The following is a 21,339-nucleotide window of genomic DNA, read 5'->3' as shown; positions in this document are numbered from 1 at the left end:
CCTGAAATGTTAGAAAAATTCAAAAACTAAGAAATCCACTGTTTTCGAAATTTTAGATTAAACCGCTTCCCCCCTTCGGTTAAGAACCGTCAAACCGTCCGTGCACCATTGGATCCATCGTCGCTGGATCACGTACGACATTCTGGATCCGCGTCGCGCCGCCTGCAGAGGACGTTCGCGCGATGATGACGATGCACGTCGCTTGCCGCTGAGAGATCGGGCCCGCGTCGACATTTCAGGTACGAGCTTACGAAAGAGTCACGTACACGTGCGCGTGACTTTTGCCGCGATGAATGGTACGAAGATTGGTTGACTGAATATACAGGGAAACGTTGCGCGTGTCAAATTTTTATGAGAGTTTTGACGGGGGCCGCTGGCTCAGAGTGTATTTGTACAAACGAATGGTTAACCCCTTGCATATAAATGGCACGGTAACGCTAATAAGCATTAGAAGCACGTGTTAGACTTGCGGTACGTATATCTGGCCAAACGATTGAGAATAACGTGTCACCATTGATAAGGAAAATGGTCATTGCATAGTGTTGAACAATGTTTTATTTTAGGGGGCCTCAACTCCACTAAAGAGTTGTTTTTCCCCTAAGCAAATTTTGTTGACGTTTGAATTGCATCGATATTGTAAGAAATGTCAAGCACATTTTGCTAATATCACAGGTATTGATAAGTGTCCATCGGTCTTGTCGCGAGTTCTAAGAAATCAATCGCGAGTGTTCGAACACGCGAGACAATCAATGATACGGCATATCGACGCGTGTGGTCCGCCAATGGTGGCCATTCCGAACATTCGATGTGTGGTGATGCTTTGTAGGTACTAGGATTGTTACTGTTGCTCGGGCTCACGGATAACCCAATCTTGGGTATTCGTGTATTCGGGTACAGACATTGTAGTCGTGTTACTCGTGTCTAAGATTTCACTTTCCTCCAGCCAGTAAATATATTTTTTAATATTAGTAGCGAATAAATTCCTTTTTATATACCGCGTTTGTTGGTTGGAAACATACAGGAACCACAACTACTGACCTTTACTTTTATACATTATTTTTTATTTTTTATTCCTCGATAACGAGTATCATAAGGTGGTTCAACAAATAAAATTGTTCAATATTTCCAGAACTCGATGGGAAATCCCAAGAATATTCACTTATTGAGAAAATAAAATGACATTTGACTTTCCATTTCTTGTTACTTGTTCTTTATCTCTCAAAGCTTTGTCTTCTTTAATGCATCAACATATCTTTTCTTACTTTACTATTTCTGTCTAGAAAACAAGTAAAGGTCAGCTATTCTCGTTCACGAATTTCTTTTCCACCGAATAATGACATACATTATCCGAGTTGAAATCGCTGGAGCGGTCGTTCACAGAAAGTGGAAACATCTGTACGTTCTCATAGAGCAAAGGGTCGAGTTCGACGAGCTGTGATATCGTATCATTGCCCGTCAAGCACAGGAACACTTTTTTTTTTGTGTCCTCGACATTATCGTTGACTGTTTCGCCCTCCCTTTATTCGACCGTAAACAATCCAGGCTCGTCGGATTCAGGCAAACGGTAAATGTCGGTTTGCTACAACAAAATAACATTCCTGTTGAATGTTTAGTCTTCGTGGATTGTCAAAGCGACGGCAATGCCGACGTCTCTCGAGCAAAACGATCCGAATTTTCCGTGTCGCTTCGTGCATCACAGAAATATTTATTTTATTTGCACAAGAAGAGGGAAGAGCATAAAATATATAAAAACAGTCGTGGGAAGGCGACATAAATTATTTAATTTATCGAGACGCTGTTGCCAGATATATATTTATACGTTGGTATATTTCAGTTTAGTTTGCACGATAGTAATTTTTTGAGTCGTGTTCTTTCATCTTGCTTTATCTATTAATATATGTCATGTTTTTATGCAAGTACTTGAATTTATATACTGACAGGCAAACGTATAACGCTATGTTAATCCCGCAAAAAAGCGATAATAGAATGGGTACGTCGCAGGTGACGCTACTTTATTGGCCAGTGTTAGCACAAATGTGTGGAAAAATTTGGTAGAAAATATTCGAAAAACAGAGAACAGTTTTTAATACTTCGCTTTGTACGTGAGATTTATTCTATCGAATCGATACTCCGGAAATTTTTCAATGAGAAACATGTAACAAGATGTTTATCTTTCATCGGTTTGTCGAAAGTTTTATGTGGATAAAATGTTATTACATTGATTTATGACACTTAGAATCTCGGTAGACCAAACCTTGTCGACCGTAAAAATTATTCGTTTTTGTTTTCTCTGTTTATCAAATTTCTTTTACGAATGCTATCCTGAAATATTAAAACGAATTTTGATGCAACGGAGAAGAAAAAATAACATTTTTCGTGGAACGTGTTCGAGCATTCCAGGAAGTTGCTCGTCGGTATAACACTCGAATCTGTTTCGTGCTGTTGAATAAATGCCACACGGAAAAAATACAAATACAGTGGATAAAATGTATCAATCGTGCATAAAATTGAATTGCATCGAGGATACACAGAGAAAAGAAAACTAGAACGAAAGTGACGGACGTAAACTTACTGCGAAATTAATCGACAATTTTAGAAATAATTCATTTGTGAATTTATCGATCAACTGAACAGATTGTTCACTGTATTATTTTCTTCCCAAAAGCAAAAATTAAATTCACTATATTTTGTTTAATTTTATTGCGGCGAATAAGGTTAAATAAATATTAATTTCAGAAAATTGATAACGTTTCTTCGAATTATCGATTTATTTTTTCAAAGCGTATATAAATTATTACCGATCGCTGTGGAAGCGATCCCTTACGTAGAAATGCTGCGAACAAGAATCCGTAATTTTGCTAAAAAGGGGAACGAAACAAATGGACTCTCATCAAACCTTGAAAAAGCCTTGGCATCGAACGGAGTATTCTTCTCGTGTTTTACCTTCGCCCTCGAAAACACGAAGGAAAATTTATGCGCTCCCATTTGAGCGTTCCATTCGAGACACGTCGTTCGACCGCCGTGGCGCGATTAAAGGCGCCTTGTTAACTGGCATCAAATCAACGGGACCGCGTTATTTACGGTGGATACAGAGTTAATTGCTCCGGTTGGTCCTATTTCGCACTCGAAATTGTCGCTAGCTACATACTTGTTAAGCCCGCTTAACCATTCGGTACATTCTAGAACTATGTTTTCACTATTTGTTTGTCGTCGAGAATGGTAACGGTTCGTAAAGATAAAAAATAGTATACCAATTAAAAACGTTCGTTCCAACTGTCGCATCGATGTTTGAGGCATTTACGCTACTCTGACAAAAAAATGTTTGGAACAAAAGCAAACTAATACTTCGAGAAGAACAAAGTGCAATAATGAAACCTTTCGAAAATTCTTTTCATTCGTTGAAAATTCAATCCGAACATTGATCAAGCAGACTATGTAAGTGCGACGAACCGTATAAATTTTCGTCCGCATATGTACACGCACGGATACGTCGCACGAAAACAAAGGTAAACTACGCAGAGCAAATAATAGAATGGAAATCCCTTCGGTGATCTCGACTCACGTCCAGCATCGTATTTTCCCTGTACACGCGTTATTTTATCTCGCGATTGTAGAATTTATTCCGTCTTTCGCTCGATCCGCGCACGCGAATTAATATTTTCCAAGCTCGATTAAATTTTTATTTGCAGTGATTAACTCGATCGGGGCACGAGGTTTGCAACACCCACGGTGAAGATTATATCGTGAATGTAAAATACCGAATCATAAATTATATTAAACTTTTAAGCCTGGAAAGACCGAATCATAAATCGTTACGTAAACGATTAACCTCTATTTTTTCATACGTTTTCTTGAAAAACTATTTTTAAAGTGATAGCATTCTTGTGCGTTAAGAAATAAATAATATGAAGAAGAAATTTTTTTTTAATAAATTTTATGAAGATTGTCCGTAAAAACTTAATAGATTAGAAAGCGTAATAAAATATATTAGTTTCCATACCATTTTTGATTAACTTCGCTTGGAGTACAGTCCGACAGTACATTTTAGCGAGCAAATTGCGAAAAGCTTGACGCGTTTGTAGAATTAGTCATTCTATTTGCAACAATCCGATACAACATCGCCGATTTGAAACTTTTTCCGGTAAATAGCCCCGGGACTTGTTCGTTTTGCAAACAGAATCGTTGGTTTGACCAAATTCGAGGAACGTTTCGAACGTAAATTCCGGGGATTGGATAAAATTAATTACGAATATACCCGTCGAACTCGGTCCGAGAATAAATATACCCGGAGTTTTGTAGATCGTGAGATTAAAGTCCGATCTAAGACAAATATTTCGATATGGATGAAGAAGTATTCGCGAACTGTACGGGGACCAGATCGACTTTTGCCGGCTATGCAGTCAAAGAAAAACACGAAACGTTTCACCAAATATCGCGTTCGACTTGCTTCGGCAATCCGGGCAAACTTTGGAATTCGAGGATTAAATTGGTCTACGTAAAATATCGTTCCTTCTTTCGATCTACAGATTCGCGTAACTCTTTCGAAACTTCGTATATATTTAATTTGAAAGAGTTTCTATGTGATTTTCTGACGCAATCACTTCGAATACGAAAGAGTGTCTGAAAAAGAACTCGCTCCGTTCGGTACAACAAATATTCTAGACGGAAGATTAGTTGAAATAAAATTCGACGTAATTTAGCAACGTGGTTTTAAAACAATTTTATTTAAAAAATATGTAGAGTTGAATGAAACATTAGATGAAACGAATAATAATAATATTGATACGTTTCTAGTTTACGTATACTCACGTTAACAACAAAATCATGATCAATGCAGAAAGTTAGCGTTGCTCGTAGTAGCGTGATTTAGGGCAAGATTTAACAAGATTTTGCAAAGAAATAAAATTATGTTACAATAAGTGGGAGGCAACTATTGAGATTAAATTTAAAATCAACCTTCGGTGCCCTCGCGTTTGCACAAATTTATATTCGCAATTACTCTCGTATTACACGTATACTTTCCTATAATTTGCGTAATTAAGATGTTGTAATGATAATACAGGGCGATTACAAAATTTACATATAACAGTGTATAAGAACACCTTAGAATTCTATGAATAATTACTGCATGGACATGAGTTATCACAGCACTTTTAAAACTTGGAAAACGATTAGCAACTTGAAACCGTAATTAATATCAATATTTTCTGATTATCATGAGTGTAGGAAGCACTTCTACACCAAATAATTTCGATAAAATTCTGCAAAGTTTAGTATGTGTTGAACAAGACAATATCTGATATAATTATTTCGAGAATAGTAATTTATTTCAAGATACTTTTATTTAGTACACTTTTGATCTCGGGTCCCTTTCCAATTAACAAATAAATTCACGAATGTATCCAATACTTTTATTCGTAATTGTCGCGTGTATTGTTTCATAAACGGGACTTCGTACCAAAATATGTCACTCTACATTTCGCTTCTTTTCGAAGATACTTTGAATAGAGATGGTCAACGTCAACGAGATATCGAGGCTGGTTCAAAGGCCGTGTCAGCAATATGTACGTTCCACCGTTGAGCTTTTATGCTGGAAAACATTTCGTCGGTCAAAGTGTTTCTTATCGTTTGGGCAGAGCCGACGAAAGATCAAGGCAATTTCTTCCGGGGAACACTCCTTCGGAGGAAATGAGCGAGAGGGCCGGTATCGGGGCTACATTGACAGCAAAGCCCTTGTTCCTTTTATCTAGATCCCTCGCGAATCTCGCACGGTGCAGCTACCTTTGAAGGCTCGTCTTCCAAAGAGAAACTGTTAACTTGTTGAATTCACGTTCAAGAAGTCTTGCTTTTAGCGAGCCCCGAGACTCTTTTTTCGTCGACTTTACAGCGACCAGTCAATTAGCCTGTAATATTTAAAGAGCATCGCGCGCCCGTTCCTTCCGACTATTCACGCTGCTCGCGTACTTTTAACGCAGAGCATTCTTGATTTCGTTTTTTCTTCACTGAACGACTGAAATCGTGGTAGTTCAACCCACCAAGAAAATGTTTCTTCTATCTTTCTTTTTTTACTTCTTTTCATCATTTGTTTGGAGTCGCATCAAATGAACCGGTAGCCTATTATCTACGCGTTGCAGTTTTTCAAAGAGTTTAATTTCTGTTAAAAAACTGTAAATACTGGAGTATTTTGAAATGCTTTTTATTTACTTCCGTAAAGATAGAATTAATATTGAAGAGCGATTCAGTCATGGAAAAAAATTTTGATACGATGGTGATAAATGTTTTGCGACGAGTTCTGAATTTTAAAATTGCAATTTCATCCTTTCTAAGAAGATTATTTAGAAAGTTCTCAATTTCATTCTTTATTCCATTTACCTTGTGCTTTCGACCTTATAAAGGAGATTATTCGGCATTAAAAATTTATAGCGACGTATTATTAAAATATTTGCTACTTCTTCTGTCATTTTATCCGCTCGTTCATTTTTAACAGTGCCACCATGATACGATGCCCAACTAATATTTGATATTTGCGAATAATATTCTCATTTATCAACGTATTCTCAATTACTTGGATTGCACTTCTGGAATTACTTTTAGAACAGATTGAAGAGTTAAGAACCTTGTAAACCAGGCAATGGATATGAAATATTCGTCTCTGAAGACGGATTGGAAAGTCGAGAACCTTGTAAACGATAAAACAAAGATGATCCATCTCTGTCTGATGATGTGAATGGAGAAGTAACGTGGTTTTATTTATAGCGAGAGTAACGAAGGCACAAATTATGATCCTTCTATTTTTTTTTATATTTTTGAAAAATATCAGAAAGAGTTTCATTTTAGTAAAAAATTCGTATCTCATAGTAGAGACGCGTGTCAAGAAAGGCAAAACAAAGTGAGAATGATTCGAGGAAAAAGACGAAGGGGCACTTAGAGGAAAGGCAGGAGAATGTTTCATGGTCGCAGAGCAGCACCTCCTAATTTATCATTACTGGTGACCCTAATCGTGGAATTTACGCCTGGTGCGTATTTTTACGTCGACGCGTAATGGGCGTTAGCTACATCAGGAATAAATGAGCTCTCGTGTGGGCAAGAACTTGCTAAGCAACAACCTTAATCCCTTTGCTAAATTAATCGTACGATACCTGAGTATTTGAACCCGACTTTCCTCAAAAAAAGCTTTATACGCGGTCTGTTCCAAAAGTAGTGAGATTACATGCTTTATAACTCGAGTTTACAGCCCTGATAAAAAAAAGAAAGTAAACTGTTACGTGAACCTTATTAAAGTACTGAAGTTGTGCTCGTCTTAATTAGTTAATTCGATCGCTTTAGTTCTTAAAAATTTAATGTAGAAAAGCTTTTACAAAGAGTAATTCTAATTTTTGCAATGATTTAAAAATCTTTTCTTCGTAATTTTTTTTACTAAAAATCCTTCCAGCGAGAATTCGTGTCTCCGGAACGATTCGCAGCGTTGTCACGAGATGATCGCTTCCTCCAATTGAATTTCCATCGAAATTCCGGGGGAGTGTTGGGTGGCAGATAGGAGATCTGTTTATTCGTTAAAAGTTCGAAATCCTATTCGCAGTGGCCAACGATACGACCCGAGACAGGATGGCTCAACAGCTGCCGATGGTTTTGTTTCCCGTTTTTCCTCGTTATCCTTCGTGTTTGTCGTTCCAGCTGCGATCGTCAGGGAAACGTAGACAGCTGCCTCGCACGGTAGCCAGCGAGCAACAATTTTTTAATTTTAGTTCTATAGTAGAAACCGCGACGAGTTTTATTGCTTTTCAATATTCGTTTGTCGTCACGTTAAATCACCAACTGTCAGCCACGATCATTATCGCCGTTCGTTTACTTCTAATGTTCGTTATTAACACGTTGACTGTCGTGTCGCACCGAAACGGACGACAAGAATAATCCACAAAGAGCTGCGTCACCCAAAAACAGGCGACGCTCGTATTTTATCTTGTCACAAGTGATATTAAATGTCTCGACAATCTATCTTACTGTCGTTTAGAGTCATCTTCAGATCTAAAATATAGCAATGTAGTTCATAATGTTAAATCTATAAACGAACGCTATGATTTTATTTATAGCGTAAACTTTAGTATCATTATGGATGTCGTCGCCCTGATTAAACGAAACACAATAATCGCAGGAATATTGGAAGAGAACATTCAAATGCACTGGAGTTTGTGTGATTGAAAAAATAACCTTCGAAATATTTTTGACCGCGATAAAGTAATTTTACATTTGCGGTTCACGATGTGGTACAATGGCAAAGTACAAATTGGCCTTCGAGGAAAGAATGAGTTGATCCCTCTGGTTTGAATTACCGTGCAAGTAGTTAACGATAGTGTATGGTCAGACGTACCGCTGGATCCAAGTAGATTCGCTCAACGCTCGATCAGGCATATCAGAGATTCTATACTGGAGCTTTATGAGAGAGACAGTTTCACCATCATTGAATATAGATTATTAAAATTTGAACATTTTTTAATTATTATTTATTATTTATTATAAAACGTAAAGATGAAACCGAAACATCGAACGTTGATTTAGATTACGACTGCCACCTGTACTTAAATCTGTGTACATCTGGTATACTCGACGCGGAAAAATTATGAATCACGCTAGATATATGTACACGTACTCGAGAACATGTGGCGCTCATAGCATATATCAACGTCCGTAAGTTTCTGTTTCACTTTTATGATTTATATTACTACAATTGCTCCCAAACGTGGGTAATGGCCTTATAATTTGTAAAATTTTAATTTCGATTTTATCAGAATTCTTGACGGGAGTCCGATGTAAAGTTCGAAACGTAGAATATATATTAATAATACTTTACATCAAACAATTTTCATTTCTCTTGTTAACAATCGATAGCGATAAAACGTCCAAACTCAATGATAAATTTGATCTGAATTTATAATTACGTAACGCTAAATCAATATGCAAGGATAATATTTCGAGTGAAACGTTGATTCATTAATGAGTGCTTCATTAAGGATCGAATGATGGTCTAAATTTTTGAGCGACAGTTCATATAAATCATGACGTGTTTCGTTTCGACGTTGGTCTCTCATCGTTTCGACGCGTTTCATCGATACGTGAATAATGTGCAGAAAATTCAGGTCTAATGTACACGAGTAATATTAACACGTAAATATCGATAACGTAATGTGAACAGGCCACTAGGTAAATACACTTGTGTATACATAGTCGGTCCTACCGCGTTACACGAGCACCGTTACAACTCTGGGGATAGAATTAAATGCGTGAATATCGCACCATACGGCAAAATTCATTCGTAACACGACAAAACTAATTTGTCTCGTTCCAAAACCAGCGAAAATTTATTCTACTAGCTATTACTCGCTTGAAATGCTTTCATTTCAATTGAAACACCGCTGTAATTACAGGGATGGGTTTTTAGACGAAAACATCGATAAATGTTTCATATTTAAGGGGTGCTCCAAGGCTCTCAGAGTTTATAAGAAAAGATATCAAACATTCTGTTGTATCGTTAACTTACAGAATATTATCGTTTAAAGACGCCTGGAAGAGGCTAGAAATCTCTAAGAGAGTAAAATTCTTTAAAAAACGTACTGATTGGACAGAAATTATTTTATGACAAATACTTTCGTCTGAACTAAATCACTTATAACGTGAGCAATTTTCGGAATTTCATCGTTACACTTCGAGCAGAATATTCGGAAAACTTGAAATTTCAGAAAAATGTAAGAAGAGAAAGATTGGTTCTTTTTGCGTCCAATCAAGGTGGACCTTTTAATCAGTTAATTATTTTTATCGCGCTACGAACGACTTGTGACTCATACTTCGCCGGGACTAATCAACCGAAATTATCCTCGGTTCACTATGTCGTAGCCCGTCGATTCGCGTGCAACGAACAACGGATCCTCGAGGATTCTATAGTCCTGCTCGTTAAAAGTTGATGTTGAGGACACGTCACAGGTCTCGGGATTAAGTTTCCTCTTAGGTCGCGGCCCGTAAACGCGCTCCACTTTCCAACTGGAGGCTCTTGATTTTCCTTCTGCGCGGTCTTCGACACTTTCAGGCGACGGAACGAATGGTTCCGGCGAACGCGTTTTATATTCTTCTCGCGAAAGAATCGGAGAACGGTGGCGGAGTCACGGCGACGAAACGCTCGATAAATCACTGCTATTAAACCCGTGGGAATTCACGAAGCACGAACGACGACGTATACGTGTAATCGCGTTGAAAAATTAGCGATGAAATTTTCATTAGTTGTTTCTACAATCATGCGTGACCGCAGCAACGAGATCCGCGCAGCTGCTGCGACACGAATTGCTAGGAGAAAATTATCGCTGGTATAAATAACCGGAATAATGGCGTGCAACGAGCATGGGACAACGTAGTTTCGTTTCAATTTTACGAGACAAGGAAATTTCCCCTGACACAAATATCGGATAACCGATATTATTGCGGAGAGTATATCGATGATTGGGCTGGACGTAGCACGATGTAAAGTCTCCGGGCAATAACTAAGACTTTTCCGTTGCTCTTTCAGAGAATGTAAAGATCTCGTTGGGAAATTAACCTAACAAGGACGACTATTATTCTCATTGATGAGGCTACATTTGTTGATCAAATAAAACTCAGGAGTCAGTGTCGATAAAGAAAAGGTACAACATTTTTAACAAACCCTTGGATAGGGACGTAATATCTACTGTCTGTAAGATTTTGCAATAATTTATTTCTTGACTTTCGAAAGTTTTTCAGGAGAAAAGATTAGCAAATATTTAAGTTGCCCGAGAGACCTTACCATTGTTGATTTAATCTAAAATCGTAAAAAGGCGAGATTCGTACCTTCCAATTCCATCAAGTAAACAAACGAATAAAAAAAAATGAATTAAATATTTCTTGCTTCGAGTGATAAATGTCAGAGCTCGCGTATTCCAGGAAATTGAAGATTATTGACAAATCGATTAATTTTTACGGGGCCACGGTGAACAAAGACGCGCTCGAGGCTACGGAAACGCCACGGTCGAACAAGTTTCCAAATGTGTAGCACTTCCCAAGCGAAAGAAGAGTATTTAACCGACAAGACGACATAGAAATCAGCCCGGAAACGAGTCGAGTCTCGAAGAAGCTCTGCAAACTCCGCGTCGAGGAAATAATAAAGTTCCAATTTGCGGACTAAAGGGAGGGCGCGGCACTTTGGTCGATCATTTGGCAAAGGGTTGCTTTGAAGTAGCGAAGTGCGCTCGCGCGGCATCCTTGGGCAACGGTTTTAATTGTTTTCTCGTGGATTGCATCGCTGACGGTAGCAACTTTCGGGACGTTAAATCCGAAATAGACTGTCGCTGAACGTTGTCTGCTGTTCTGTCGTTTCGTTACGCTCTGTCTCTCTCACCGAACTATTCTTTCCTCGTAACTTTTCTATCATCGTTTACAGTTTGCGACAAAAACACGCGCTTAGCTTTATGTAGTTCCTGTTGCTTAAAATCCGACAGCAATTATACTTTAATGATAACGAATCGAGTCATCGATATTAAATTCGCTATTATCGTTATCCAGAAATTGTGTAATTTTGTCTCGCTCCGTATATTTCTTGTGAATAAAGCATAAAAAATATTAAAATATTATAATATGTAATAATAAATGAAACAGTATCATTCCTTAAAATTATTTAATGTTACACGTTCGATTAAAAATGAGCGAAATCGAATTCGGCAACTTCCCTTACTGTCTCTTGGTTCGAACGACAGACAATGAATAAGTTGGTCTACTATATCTGTCGGTGAACTTAAGACGCGAAGAAAATTGGAAGAGTTTCTGGGATGGAAAGTTTGACATTGACTATTCGATCGAGTTCTAATTTGAATGCCATCTGCGGTTGCAATTAAATTTCACGATAAAATAGGACGAGTTGTACGACTTTCAATAAGGCTGTCCTTAGAAGAGTAAAGACGAATTAATAATATCAGTCGAAGAAAGAGAGGGAGAGCAATTTGATGAATTAATTGGCATTTTAGACTATACAATATGTCGAAAAAAATCTATTAAATTCAACTTCTTAATCTTGATACATTTTCAACGCCACAGACACACATTTGGTGTTAGCCAGTAGGAAGGACCATCTTCGACGAATTTTCAAATTGTGATCGATCAAACCTTTTAATCATATATTCACATTTTGCTTACCATTAAGTTAAAATTACGCTTGATTCGAAACTGTTCTTTCTTTCTCGAGAAAGAGGAACGTAAAACGTAAACGTAGAAAGTTACAGTGCCCATTCAAATAAGGGAAATGCTCCACGAACATAGATTTGCAAACGAATCCCGAGTTATTTCCATTATAGAGAACCATTCGGAAGGAAGTGTGCTTCCAGGCTTTGCTTGTGCGACACTTTTCGCCGATCTTGGCTTGTTTGATTATTCTACTAAATTCTCGAAAAGCCAGTATTATTCCGGTAGATGAAATAAGGAAGCGTTGTAAAAAGTTTACGTCTAATCAAGGGACGCGTTCAATATTCCGGTCGTGCAGTCTAGTTGGCAATAATGTCCCGATGTTCGTAGTAAAAAATCGCCAAGTTTGTTACGTCGAAGACCAAAGTTGGCTGGCAGGGGGATGGGGTAGGGAGGAGCCTTGAAATTTCATCGAAAAATCCTTCGGCATATTTTATTGGGAACAGCACGTATCCGCGGGGGCTTTATTTTACGATATCGCGAATTCATCCTGTGGCGAATTTTGTCGCGTCGAAGTGCTCGATGCCTAACCGCGCGATGATCAATGAAAGCTTTCGACCGCGTTCGTGTAATTCGAGAGAGGGTATGAGAACGTTCGGTTCTATATGCGCTTCCTGCGATCGATGCGTCGATAATTACTATGACGAGTCCGAACGCGACGAACACGATGCGAGATCCTTCCTGTCGTAATGGAAAAACAGAATACGAGGAAAAAATTACTTCAGACTTTTTATCCGGATGCTGCACACATTATTAAATACAGTAGAATTCGTAATAATGGGGAGATAATACGGTTCGATCGAGGTAATTACCAAATAATAGGAGGCTTCGAAATTTCCCACTGGACTACGAATTTTATACATTTATAGCGTATACGAGAAACGTATGCACTTGCGTAGCATAAGGTATTGAAATTATTATATTAATTTATGAAATTTAACCACATATATTTTGTATAAATTTTCCATGTAGTATACACCATAAATGCATTTAATCCGTGGTCCATACGATTGCATTGTATTTTCGGTTAAATATCATTGAAGCTTATGCCAGACACGAAAATTATCGGGTAGCTGCTGTTAAATATAAAAGGAAAACGAAATCGTAATATCATAAATAAAAGCAAGTATATCCTAACGTCTGCATATTTTTGTTACACGGTTCGTTTTTCTCGGATCGAAATTAGAATGAAAAAACGTGGGTTTCTTAGGTCGAGGGCAGCCCGTGCGCGCAGAAGTTAATTCAAAACGTCGATATTGTCATTTTGGACGGCTCCGTAGAATTTCCAATCACTGTGCTACGGTCCAATTAAGGCAACGCTACCCCTATATCGTGGATAGATGCGCGACAAATTTCAAGGGCATCATTTTCTGCCCGTACGGGCGCGGCGGAACGTTCATCGATCATCCGTGAGTTAAATGCACCGATGCGTGCACTCGACGCCATGCAATTTGACACTGCACAGCTTTCCGGGAAATCGATTCCAGGTAACGGCCAGCTCGATATCACCTGCGACGGCTCGAGTGCTCCGCCCGTCACTGAGAATTTGTCGCCGTAGACATCCGGCGCGGGCCTTTTTTCCGGCTCCGTGCACCGAACTAAGCTTCCTCGTTTTCTCGACCAAACGTAAACTGTGTCGAGCGTGTCGTTTCCCCATTGTCGGAAGTCGGAATACGCTTTTCACGTTCGATTAACCCGGCTCGGGTCGTTGTGCGCGAAAAAAATTGATACGCTCGAGCCCCGTTGGCGCGACGAATTCCTTAAGTGTCGCGTCGAGTCTCCTTATTCACGCTTTGGGAACAATGAAACCACACGTACGCACTCCACGGAAGCCATCGGGTGTCGTTCGATGGACTCGTGTGTACAGTTACTCCCACTCCTATTCGTGATTCATTACAAATTACGAGGAAACACTTTGTTTTTTATGAATTATTTCCATTCACTTCGACCAAATGTTGTTTATTATCACACCGTGTTTACTTCTTATTTACTAAGTAGTTTTGTGTTACTTCCTCTTTATGAAATTTTATTTCTTATGAATTATTTCCATTTATTTTTATTAAATGTTGTTTATTCTAACTTTGTTACTTAGTTTTTTTTGTTTTAATATTGAAACACACTATATAATATAAACACTGTACAATATTAATCATGCTAATAATATGGGATGTTCCCTAGCGGTCAGCCATACCAAAGTATTGTACTTGACCGTGCCCAACGCTGTTAAGTTTTGTATTTAATTTAAACCCTTAAATATCTCAATATACAAATGAGTAGACATATTAGTTTCAAAAACTCAATTCAAAAGAAACAATGTTTTTTTTTCATTTATAGCGAATCATCATTCTAATGTACGAATACGAATGAGAGTAACTGTACGTATGCATTTGGCGAACATTCTCAGTTTATATAAGCTAGAAATTTGTTTCACTTTTCACGGAATACAAGAATAGCTTGATTTCAAATTGTACTGTCTCCGAAGAGATGAACCTACGTCGAAACATTTCGAGCGAATTTCGTGACTGGCCAACTGCTTGTTTATTGCTCACCCAGATCGTACGGTAGAGACATTTTAGAGTCTGGGTATATAACAAGGGACGAATGAAACACTATGTTCCCATAAGCTACCACGGAATGCGCCATATGGCACGCGTTTTACTGTTTTTAATAACCCTACTCGACAACATAATCCTTCATCGGACAAAAGCAGGTGTCCTTTATTTTCATCTGCTGAATCCATACGTGAAGTTACAATTCAGATATCACGTCCCGTTGTCAACTGTTACAGAGAGAGTTCAACTACTGCATTATTTTTGCTTTTAATTACGTAGATTGTCATACAAGAAATATCGTGTTCATAGTGCACACTTTAAACATGATCCGTAACAAGAATATTCATCGATACACGTTCGATATATTCGAATATCTACGTTTCCACCGACGTGATACCAGGAAAGTGCATACTTCACGAAATATTTTATTCAAGAAGATCTTCAGCCGTTCCACCATCGCATAACAAGCAGTTTCTGCACCATTTCTGCTTGCATTTCGCCGGAAATATATGCAAAAATATTCAATTTTTGAACATCTTGCTCCAAAACTTTTATAAGCAGAATAACATTGAATTGATCGATCTAAAGAAGTTTCAATGATATCGATATAACTTAAGAAGACTGACCTTGGGGAAAATTATTTCCCAGCGGTGTTGTTGCGCCTTCGAGCAGTTTATGATAAAGAATTATTTATGAAAAAGTTGCTTGTCGTATGAAGTGCAGCATCAAAGGATGAGTTACTGCTTGAGAAAGAAACACCACGTATTTGTAATTAAACATTACATGCATAAGAACGATAAGGTTTTCCGACTAGCTCGATGATTCGTTGCACCGTGCGAAAGTACACCTGCGAATAGATTTATCGCGAAGTTCAAAGGGGATCAGAATTATCTGTGAAATCACTGTGGATCGACTTGTCTATGGACTATGACGTATCGTTTCGACGTGTTCCTGGCACTTGGAGATCGTAGAAACCTTGGAACGGGAATTAAGTATCGTAGCCACATCGTAACCAGCGTATCATTTCGCTTTCTTCGAGATACTTTCTAACCCCGGCTAACGAAGACGACTAAATCGTCGGGAAGAAAAGCACACGCGAAACTCGTTTGGAAGTCGGATGATAGATGTTTTTCGAGGAATTAAGAATGAGATATTGCCCAGGCTGAGATGATGTATCGAGTATATGCGCGCGAAATCCGAATCGGAACGGAACGCGTTTTATGCTTGGAATAACGTGGCTTTCACGAAAACGTTTCGGGACGTGTCAACTTACGGGGAGAACATACGAATGCATGAAAGAACGCTGGAAGGATGCTGCGTCGGATATTATCATAGATATATAGAGCTTTTCGATGCTCGAACGACACGAAATCCTTGCAGCGGGCGTTGCATCGGCGTCGAGGTAACTCGCTCGCTCGTTTAGGGCTACATTTCCAGTCGAGTTCCGCAATGGAAATGCATCTCGCAGCCACGGAATGTTCCCTAAATTCGCTGGCTATTGTATACATTGCCTAATGAAGACGTTGTAATTATTATGGCATAAGTACCCATTTCCCAAACTCACATTATCCCGGGTTTCGATCGTTCTGAATGCGTGGACCAAAGATAATCAATTTTGAAGGGCCTAGGAAACTGTTATTTGACTCTCATAATGTTCGACGAGCTACTTGTTGAAATTATACCTCACGTGTGTTTAGCACAGGCATCTGGAACAGTGCTGTTCAATAAACGAGAGGTAAACTACTTTCAGAATCATAAATTAGCATCTCTGTTGCCGATTTAAAACATCTGATAATTATTTCAATATACATAGTTTCTATCGCTAAATTATTCTTCATTATTAAATCTGTACCTTTACCTTTAGAAAAATATAAAATTATATCAAAGTGATAAAAAAAGAACGAACTATTTTTGACTGAACGAATACGTATAAAAGTAACATTTCGACTGTCTTCGAAACCCTGTTATTTAATTGTAATTACTTACTGCATAATTAATTGCATATATTTTCCGAGATAATTTGGTCTGTTCTCGGAAATATTATTTCGCTCGGTATGTAAGGTTAATTCGAATAAAATCGTCAAATTAAATAGGAACGTCGAATGAATTCATTTTTTACGCTCGCTCTGGGAAAGAACATTTACGAAATGTCCTTCTTCAATTTTAATGAAGCTTTCCAGGTTTATAAAGCAAAAAATTTTTAACATTCAGAACCTGAAAAAGTTTGAAAAGTGCGTCTTTTCCCTTTTTATTCCAAGAGCAACTTGAGGTTGTAACCGGCGGCTGTCGCTTTTCAGGCATGTCCTCCCCTCGTTGGTCACGTCGATTACGCAAATTACGTTTAAAGGGTTTCGTTGAGAAGTTTCAAACAAATTCGTTGGGCTCTCGATCGAAACACGAACCATGGATCCGGGAATAATTTTTAACGCGAGCTTTCGAAACTTCGTGGAACGTTTGCATCGACCGACTCGGCAAAAATCGAATTTCTTTCGCGTCGCGATTCCATGCAGAATCCACGGGGACAAAGTGTATCCGCCTCATTTGCACCAAACTTCCAGCTATAATCGTTCGCGTTATCCCGTCGAATGATATTTAAATCGTTCGATTTCGTTCTGTCCATTGAATACGATCTTCAAGGCTCGCTTCTCGCGCGTCGAATCGTGAATTTACGAAATTTGATAAGGAAAAATTACAACCAATTTCATCTGAATTTCAGTACATTTTTTTCTGTTTCTCTTTTTCCAGAAACAGAACAGTAAATTCTGTGTCAGTCGTGTAAATTAATTTGATAAGTGGGAATTTAGTAAAAATTTCTTAATTTAGTTCTCTCGAATTTCCACTTAGATTATAACGTTCCTCCTTTTAATCTGTAAATTAAGCTCTCGTGGACATGTATAGAACAGTGTAGAGGTTTAATCATAATTCGCTTAAAAATGTCGCAATTACAAAATTACGTCCCGTGAGATCTAATGAAACTACTATCGAGGTTAAACACGTGTTTCGATTCTCGCATAAAAGAGTCCTAAAGAATCGTAAAGAAGGTTGTAAATGACCAGATCGCCGAGGGTAAAGCACGATCCTTCCAGAACGGTTGGAACTTCTCGTGATCGCGAGTAGCAATTTGCTCATTAGGGATCTTGGAGGTGCCGGGTAAGTGGATTGGTCGTTTTTTTAAAGCGATTCTTCCGCCCTAATTCCATTCCTACGTAGGGGAGGGACGTTCGCGAAACCAACGCGACGTTCGCGTCTGATTATTGCGGTCCCCGTAATTCGAGCGAACAGCTTTGCACTCACGGCCGGTCGCAAATTTATGGCGATTCGCAAGGTGCCAGTTGGCCGGGCCAATTTATCACGAGACACTGGCTGGGCTCCAGTAATCTTTTTACGCGGCCGCATATGCCGCGTACGCGGACCAGCGCAGCGTCCCGGCGTACACACGTTTCGTACTCTTTATCTTTCTTTGTGTGGAAATAAAAGTGCTCGTGGCGTTAAAAAGACCGCGAAGCGAGACAATTTCTGATATTAGGAGCAACGTAGGAAGAGATTTTGTAAATAAACCGAGTCTCCCCGAACGAGAGTTCACGAAATAGAACAGCAATCCCACACTTTTAGACGCAAGTATTTACTTCTCCCCGAATCTTGTATAACTTTGGAAAACAATATAGCGAAGAAACCGTTTTAAACAAAATGTTCGTGTTTGCAACAAAGTTGAAGCCCTTAAATTTAGGAGCACTCTCGGTTAACGCTACTGTGAGGATAGATCAATTTTCAAGCTCTTGCGTTTTATTAATCTTTACTTTGCTAAATCCTCGTGATCTTATTTTATAGTAACAAGTTTCGTATTGTGTCTCTGTCAAGAATATCAAGTATTGTAACTTCCAAACGACAATTTTACTCGTTTATATTTACCCAGACTCGATTGAAAATCAAAATATTCGATAGATGGAAATAAACATTCCACGTTCGAAAGTAGTAAGAGATATTAAAAGAATCGACCACAATGTGCTTCGTTCATTTTATTTTACTATGTATAATTATAGTCGCACTATCTCTTTTATTTTTGTTTCGCTGTTTATTACCCCTTGCGTGCTAGGTTATTCTCGTGTGCTATAGAAAAATAAAGTGTCGTTGTTTCCTAGACGCGCCAGACTGTCGAGTGATTAATTTAAATATATTCTATCGAGGTCAGGTTTAAAAACAACGTTCATGCAGGAGTTTCTTGTCACTGCCAAAGACTACGCCTCCAAAACGATTCGAAAACCAACGAAGCACAATGGATGAATTTATTTATCGCGTATTGCGTTCCGGAAATAGATTCCGCGAGCCACGCGTGATCACCTTTATTGAATCCTCGATTCCCGGGTTTAATCTTGCTGTTCATCCCAGTTCGGTGAACGGAACGTCGCGTTCGTGAAATTCTTATGTGCATTCTGTACGCGATTACGATTCGTCCAATCCTGGATCGCGTGTTGCGTCCGCGACACCGTGTCCCGGTCGTGTATTTTACAGCGAAGGCTGACAATGAGAGGACCGCGTTAATTTGTCACGCGTAGACTGGCTAGCGGCCAGCGATATTTTACGTATCTCAGTCGCGAGCACTCGTTCGGAAATTATTCATTTTTATTCGCGAATCGGCTCACTTTTGTCTCGCGATCATCGCCAACGGACAGGTAATTAGCGGACTGCGGATCTTTATGCAAATTCATATTTTTATTAATGGGATTAATGGAATGGAAGCTTCGTAGTGGATTGTCGTATCATACTTTAAGTATTTCTTATATTTTTGCCTATTAAGAACATTCTCTAATTATTATTATTCGAATATTATATTTGAACAGGACAGAATTCTGAATCCACGTTTAATTTTAACTTCATCGAGATAAAAACAATTGTTAAAAGAGTTTATTTTTTTAAACCTAGAAATGCGTGTTATATCCATATTAATTTGCTCCTTTATCGAATTTGAATAATATGTGCTATTCGCGTTTCCATGAATGAATTTGCTCTCGGGGTTACCGCGGTAACCAATTCCAGCCCATATCGTTAAACTTCCACCGCGTGATCCGTTCAATTTCATACAACTTTCTTTTCGTACATCGTAATAATAATTAAAACTTTTTTATTTTTGGCATATACTGTTCTTTGGAGCCTTCCCTCCCCGGATTTTTTCTAATAAAATTCGATCGAGTTGCCATAATGCGGACCTTGGGTCTGATTCAATGACGTAAGAAAAGGATTTGGGGTCGAGGTCTGTTTTATTGCTCCCAGTCTCGCGACCCTTTCGATCATGTGTTTTACCGACTCCTCGATATTGCTTATTTATGGCCGACTCGAAGAAATATTCGATGAACTGTAACATTCGTGATAGCGAATGATCTCGAGCGGGAACGTTCGTAAACCGACGAGAAGAGTTTCGCGTATCTAGCGAACACGAATCTGTCGATGGTTTGAATACTTCTATTGATTCGAGCAACACGGAAAACGAGACGTCCGGTTTGAAATCCTGGGCCAGTAATCCGATCGGTTGATTCTTTCATTCCGTGCATTTATTAGTTCCCGATGAATATTATCAATGGCGACAGGATGTCGATGATGAAGCTCTTTTGAAAGCGAGGCTCTAAAGCTTTCGAATAGGAGCGCCAGGGTACTAAGCGATCAGGTGTGCGCGTGAATGTTTATTGCGCCTTTATCGGAGTGTTTTCTAAAGCTTTCGTGCTTTTATCGGCGTGTGCGGTTCCTCTGCTCTGAATAGTGTGCCTAATTTTTAAATAAAGCATAACTTTCGGCATTATTCGATCATAAATAGGTTCTGTTCCGCGATACGCAATTTCAAAATAGTCCACGTTTTGTGGAGGCCATTTCAAGATGTTCACGGAACTTTATTTTCTTATAAATATTTCATTACACTTCTCGCTGTATGGATGGGTGCTTTATCTCGTTGAAGGATGAAATCTCCCTGCGAGTCGTTTCCCTTTCCGAATTATTATTTCTCTTATTAACGTCGGGTAAACTCGAACGTCTTCCCTTGTAAAACGCCAACTTTTTAATTCTCTCTCGATAACACTCTCCATACTCTTACGCGCCTTTTCATGCTCGTACCATAGTACATGTATTCCATAGATAATTACTTTTATGTAAAAAACAAACAATCGCAATGCACTCCTCGCTCGTTTCTTCGTTCAAGTTATTTTAATACCGTTAGCTGATGGAAAACGCCTGCGAACTTCCTGGATGACCCAATATTTTCCAGATCGAGCTCGTCGAATAGTTTGGGCGAGAGATAGCCTGGCTTGAAATAAAATTTGAATTATTAGGCGTATCGATTACCCCGCGAAACCGTGGCGGCTCGAATAATCCGTGCGCATGCCGGGGCTCATTGTTCAATCGAACGACGGGGACGAAATTACCGGCTCCCCATCGGTTATCATCGTTACTCCGTTGAAAGTCGCCGATTGGAATAATTAACGTGTAATTGCAAACGGAAAATCGTCGTCGAACGACCCCGGGCGTCGCGTTATCGAAATTCGTCCAATGAAAGGAAAAACGCTCGTGT

At 38.9% G+C, this 21,339-nt stretch overlaps 1 long non-coding RNA gene across 1 annotated transcript in view; it reads left to right on the top strand.

Annotated features, from left to right (window-relative positions):
• The window catches only part of LOC122404976, a 155,182-nt gene that overhangs the window by 27,775 nt on the left and 106,068 nt on the right, over window positions 1-21,339 (top strand). The window contains exon 4 of the long non-coding RNA XR_006259734.1: window positions 57-239. This is a non-coding gene — a long non-coding RNA (uncharacterized LOC122404976). The remainder of the gene's footprint in view (window positions 1-56; window positions 240-21,339) is intronic.

This window comes from Colletes gigas, unplaced genomic scaffold (assembly GCF_013123115.1).
Source record: "Colletes gigas isolate AHSC1104 unplaced genomic scaffold, ASM1312311v1 Colletes_gigas_Sc00003, whole genome shotgun sequence".
NCBI lineage: Eukaryota > Metazoa > Arthropoda > Insecta > Hymenoptera > Colletidae > Colletes > Colletes gigas.
The sequence above is the reverse complement of the archived record's forward strand: the minus strand, read 5'-3'. Positions and strand labels throughout refer to the sequence as shown.